Source organism: Harpia harpyja, chromosome 6 (assembly GCF_026419915.1).
Source record: "Harpia harpyja isolate bHarHar1 chromosome 6, bHarHar1 primary haplotype, whole genome shotgun sequence".
In the NCBI taxonomy this organism is placed as follows: Eukaryota; Metazoa; Chordata; class Aves; order Accipitriformes; family Accipitridae; genus Harpia; species Harpia harpyja.
In genome coordinates, this window is record NC_068945.1 from 18,340,512 (window position 1) to 18,346,622 (window position 6,111).

A 6,111-nucleotide genomic window follows, 5' to 3' on the forward strand; every position below is an offset into this window, starting at 1 on the left:
CAGCTGGCGGGTTACGTTGAAATAGCTCCCCTTTAAAAACTAACGATGTCAGAAGGATGCACATGTGACACACAAGGTAACGCTCGGGCAGTTCTGACGTAGCACCACCGCAGCCTGCAACTACGGCAAACTGCTCGCCGCTCCCTCCGGGGCTTGTGCTCAAACCAAGCCCCCGAATACTGAGTGAAGGCCTTCGTTCCAACTGCTGAAAAGATAAAAAGTTCCCTGCAGAATCGACAGCAGCTCAGGCACAGTGTGCAGCGGCCGTTGTTTAATACTCGAAAATACTAAAATAATGGGGATGAGTATTTCTGTAACAAATTCTTTTGTCCTGATAGTGACCTTTTCAGTCTAATCCTGATTTAGGCACAGATTAGCAACTCGCCGAGAACTCCTGCTGAAATGATGCTTTTTCTTCCAGCAGCAGCACTGGCTGACCTTGGGGGATTCACAGGAGAGCAGGACAGTCTGCTTTCCTCCACCTTAGCCTGAGCACCTCACGTCAGCTCTACTTGCTTGTAAATCCTCAGTAATTCTACACCATTTCCTTCCTCAGTGATGCAAAACCAGTCAGTTTGGGCACAAAGCGCAGGCAGATTCCTCGCAAGGAAATCTCCAGGTTTATGTGTGAGGTGGTGGTTTGGGGTTTTTTGGAATGATCACAGCGTGCTGCCTTTGTTACCAGTGCTTCCTTCCAGACACAGCTAAACCCAATCACATTCAACTTGTGAGACAGGAGCATAGCTAATGCTGAATAATTTCTCAAAATACCTATATAATTTTACTGGTTTTAACTAGTCTAGGGAACTCTACCAGCTTTTGGGGGAACTTTCGTTTGCATATAATGTGTCTGCTTTTATCTGCCTCTTTCTTTCTGGTTTGAGGGAGTGATTCTCCCAGATATTCCCCCATTGTTTTCCCATTTTTTCTTCTCCACACTTCTCAAGGCCCCTCAGTGACATTCCTTTTAGTCCAGTGCCATCTAGTATAGTATTTAAATCCCCAGATGAGAATGAAACGGCATTTTCAAGGAGAATCCTCCTAGGTATCAAGCAACGTGCTGCCACTCAGTGCCCAGTTGAACAAAACCGATCTCCTGGTGCCTGTCGATAGCTGCCCTCCCTCACCACCATGCTGAACATCAACAGAAAGGCTCAGGGTAGACTTTGATTGCCTACAAACCACGGTCAGGGTGACTGCTCGGGTATTTATTTCACAACTTTGTGTCCTTACGCTCCAAATCTCTTGCAAGCCCCAAAGCTCAGTGGAGAACACAGGCTTTTAACTTGCAATAATGCAGTTGATGCTGTAACCCGGGGAAGATTTGGGTCTCCAAACACTGTACTGCTCTGGCCTGCGATCAGCTCGGCCGTTCCTGCCCTCTCAGAGGAAAACAACTTCTATCCACAAAGTCTTAATGGCAATGTATGAATTAAAAACATGGTCAAAACCTTAATTTCTGAAATGTCTCCGGTTTCCTTGAAGCGTTTTCTGACGATGTTTCAGGGCTACCCTGTAACTTGACAGTGGTTTGAGTTTTAATTTTTGGCTGATAGCCAGCTTGCAGGTAAATAAAAGGCACTTAAATGGCTAACGAGCTTTCATCAAGGTTCATCTAGCCCCTTCCATTTGAGCAAGCCACTCGTGCTCCCCACACACTATCAGAGGGGCACCTTGTCTGACCTCACTGTGTGGAAAGAGGGTAATGACAAATAGCCCCAAACATGGAACAAGCCTAAGGAGTTTAATTTGGAAAATGCAGACATTTGAAACAATGCACGTGCCTTTACGCTACAGCTAAAGCCTCATTTGACAAGGCTCTGTTTTAAAAAATTAAGCATCTTCCTTTCCACCCAGAGCTTGGTATAAAGGAGGAATATGGGTTTTCATGGAGATCACAGGTGACCTAGAATACAAGCTTTAGACCAGAGGATTTGTTCTTATCCAGGTCAGTTCTAAAAAACATTTACTTTAAGAATGAACATGGTCTCTGGAAAACTAATGGGACCGTTGCTGCATTCCAGTTAAACTGATACCTTTCCTGAGTGGGATCTTGATTATTTTATCTGGGAAGTTAAGTTAAATTATGTCAATGGTGCAGTAATAAAGCTAACCACAAGGAGTTTTTAAATATAAAGCATACATGTATCATGAATGCTGAGGCAGAGGTGCTAACACAGAGGAAAAGTAGGGCATTTGCCAGCTGAGACATCTGATCCTATTGTGTTATTTTTCAATATTAATGAATAAGTAAACACAAATAGGCTACATTTTGGTAGGTGAAGAGCAGCTGTCAAAACCAAACCCAGGCATCTGTTCCTGCTTTGAGATTTCACTGTAAAATGTTTTTTACAACTTGAGTAATTTGAAAGTTTGCTTTATTGGCTAAATGCCTGGCCAAAAGATTTTGAAAAAATTACCAGGAGTTCTTTCAGGAAAAAAAGAGTGTTGATTGACTTACAGTTGTAAATAAGACTTTTGCCAAGGAGTACAATTTCAGGGGGAGATATCATCAAGAGATCAGTTCTTTAGCTCCTGCTTGCACCACTTGTCCATACAAGTAACAGCATAGTAATTTTTTGAAGGTTCAAATACTTACACAACTGGTAGTTTAAAGCAAACAGGTTAATAAAGAAATGTGATTTTTCCTTCTGTTTTATGTTTTACGCCAAATGACAGATGGCTACAAATAAACAGTGACAACAAAGTTTGATGGTGGTAAAAATAGATATTATGATATTCATGCTTCCAGAATGAAGTACTCAAATTATGTGGCTCAGAGAGACAGGACCCTGAACTGGTTTACTCCTAGGAACAAGGCAGATCATTTATAGCCCAGCCTAAGTAAGAAATCCATCAGGGCTTAACAGAGAATAATAACCTTTCTGAAGAGTTTTTAACTGATATTTCAAATTCCTTAAGAGGAAGATAATTCTCCTAAATTCTTAAGGATTGCTGAAATTCTATAGCAAAATGATAATTTTCTATTACTGCTTAAACACCTTTAATGCAGCTTCTCAAGTGCTACTCATTTCTTTGCAGCACTATTGCTTTCATCCCTGTTAAAGCCAATAAGACTATTCTATGAGGATTTATATTAAGGTGATTTGAAGATGCTATTAAGAAGATCAGCCCTCTCTGCCTGCCAGGCTGTTTCCTGTCAAGAAAGTTATCCCTCTTATCCTGTCATTTGGGGCAGTTCTGGAAATGGAGACCAAGTATTTGGAAACCCAAAAGAGAGCTCACCTCTGAACCAAGACCCCCATCTTTCCCTACATCGTGGGGAGAAGTTCCAGATTTTATACTGATGATTTCAGAGTAATCTTTAGGGAAGGGAAAGTTATGAACTGCTTTGGAGAGTGTTGTGTAGGCCTGGTCTCATGTGGGATCATTTAGGGGACAGAATTTGCTCTTTGAAGCTTCTTACTGAACCTAAGACTCCTGACCACCAAGCACATCTATCTCCTTAACCCCATTTGCACTGCATGGCCCTGAACACAGACACAGCTGGCTGGGAAAGTATGAAAAGCATGGGTACATAGTTGGGAGAGCAGCCATGGATGCACTTGCTGTGGTAGGGAGCAGCCAGCATGGGGGGCAACAGGACTCCTAAGGGGAGCTGCCAGGAAGGATTTTCTTACAGGTGTAAGCTCTAGGCTCATACTCAGAACTCTGCTAAATTAAAACAAGCCATCTGAGGCAGTATCTTTCCAGATTAAAGCTTCACCCATCACCATTCTTACTTTGGAGATTTTCTAGCCTACGGGTCTGTTCTCAGTGACACTGCTTTTTAATCTACAGTACCAGCAGACAGAACAAAGGTCCAAAAGGTTCACTTTTCAGGACAAAAAAAAGAAAAGAAAAAGAAAAAAAAATGTTCCCAGATCAAGGATGAGCTAGCTGAAGAATGAGATCAACCTAACACTGGGTTAGCCCTAGGAAAGAAAAAAGGCACTTAGAGGAGGTGACGGAGTTTCAGATTTAAGACTTTGACTGCAGGGAGCCAAAGAAACTATGGAGAAAACACATCTCTGTGGGCAGAGTTTTTACTCAGCCAAAGCAAGGCAGAGGATAGTGGTACAAACCTCACCAAGCTCAAGTACAAGTGACTAGTCTCATGAGGGGATAGCATCTTGCTGACCTTATTGCCAAGCTGCCAAAGACAGACACAGTACTTACAAGTCTTTTGGCGAGGAAGAAGAGCTGTGGGCAGACTTGGCTAACCAGGGGAAGGAGGCGGTAGGTGGAGATGATCCCTGAAGGAAATCTTCAGAACCTGGAGTCCTGATCACAAGCTTTGAACAAGCAGCCAAGAACCAAGTGGAAATCTACCACCAAGATCTGGAGGGAGGAGCTGGAGGCAAAAATTTTTGCAAGGGTAAGAGGGAATGGAGCTCACTAACAAAGCCACCACATTACACAGATAACTTCAGATAGCTTAATTGGATTGAATCAGCTAATTGGACTGCAACAAATCAACTAAATTTGACACTTAACATCCTCTAAAAAACAAGCCAAGGGCAGCTAGAGGAACAGGGCAGACAGGGAGAAAGCAACATGCAGGGAGGAGGCAGTGGGGAGGTTGCAGGATACGTCCCCCTTCCTCACCGCAGAGGCATCCCATTCTGAAAGTGGAAAAAAAGATAAGGAAAGGTGAAAGACTTTCCAGGAGGAAGTCTTCACTCACAAAACCATGTAGATAAGGGGAGGACAGAAGTGGGATGGGCAAGCTTCAGGCAAAATTTGAGCAGATGTCGTTGACAGGGATCCCCCAAAGCAAGTCGGGTCCCATAATGGATGGTCATGGTCAGGAATTAGCTCTACAGGGTGATGAAAGAGACTTAAATAAACCCAAACCAGGACACACATCTGACCTGAGTGACTTCCCTCAGGTCTGACTGCCTGTTCATATTGCAAATTACAGCATGCAGAGAAGTCAAGGGACCCAGATGCTGCCTCCAGGGCAGAAGCAGCAGAGCCTGAGCCACAGAGCGAGTGTGCCGCGTGAGCCCTGTGCTACACAGGCACAGAGCGATCTGATAGACATCTCGGGGCTGGCAGGAAAGTTCCTCTGTCTTCAGTGGCCCTGTGAGGCAGAGACTAGCAGCAGTGCCATGTGGGTATGGGAGAGAAGGGATGCAAGAGGGTACTGGCCCTGCAGGGCCAGAGGAGGGATTCTGAAACTTATCTCCATCTCCAGGAAGGATGATGAAGCCTCTCAGCAAGGAGGGGACAGTTTTTGAAGCAGGAGGGTTTAGGGCTTTCATACCACATACTTTTCAGCTTCCAAAGAAATTCCTTTGGTTAGAGCCACAGTTAGGCTTTTCTCTTTCCCACTGAGGGTGACTAGGCTTATCTGGGAGGGGTTAAGGCTGATTAGGTGCCGTGGGAGGGGTGATCCTCCAGCTGGGACTGAGCTCACCTGAGCAGGTTGGGGGCTCAGCTGAACAGCAGTGCCCTGAAGCCTATGGAATGTGGGGGGAGCCTGGCTCCCTGCAGGCAGGCAGGTGAGCATGTGTAGGGTGGCTCCTTGAGTGACGGCATTCCCAAGTGAGTTCCTGCTCCTCTTATGAGCTTCAGGGGCTCCCGGGGAAGCTGAAGAAGAGCAGCCCGCAGGGATGGCCAGGCCGTGAGGCGGTGCCCTGGAATGGCATTGTCCTTCAGGCACGGGTAATTTTTGAAAAACAGCTAAACAAAGTGATTGCTATTTACAGAGTAATGAGCTGGCCGGTCAGAGACACTACAAAAACTGGCCTTTCTAAAATCAGCTAGCAGTGTGGTTTCTGAGATGCTATTTTCAGCATGCTGTCAAAACAAATCTCTATCCATAGCTGAACTGACTGACTCTTCTTGTCAGGACAACTACCCTTAGCAGTGGCTGAACCAGTTCTAATGCAAGGTTTCAAAAACAAGAGCAATATTTACTGGTTGATTTGCGTTATCTGTAGGAGGGAAGTGGGAAAACTGCATAGCTATGAAAGTGACCTCTTGAGCTGATCCTGCTTTGCCCTGCGAATGCCAGGGCTGAGTACTTGCACTCAGAGTTGATTGGGGAATCATGAACATCTAATTCACACCACGTAATAAAAAAAAAAAGAAAAGTTTGAGCAA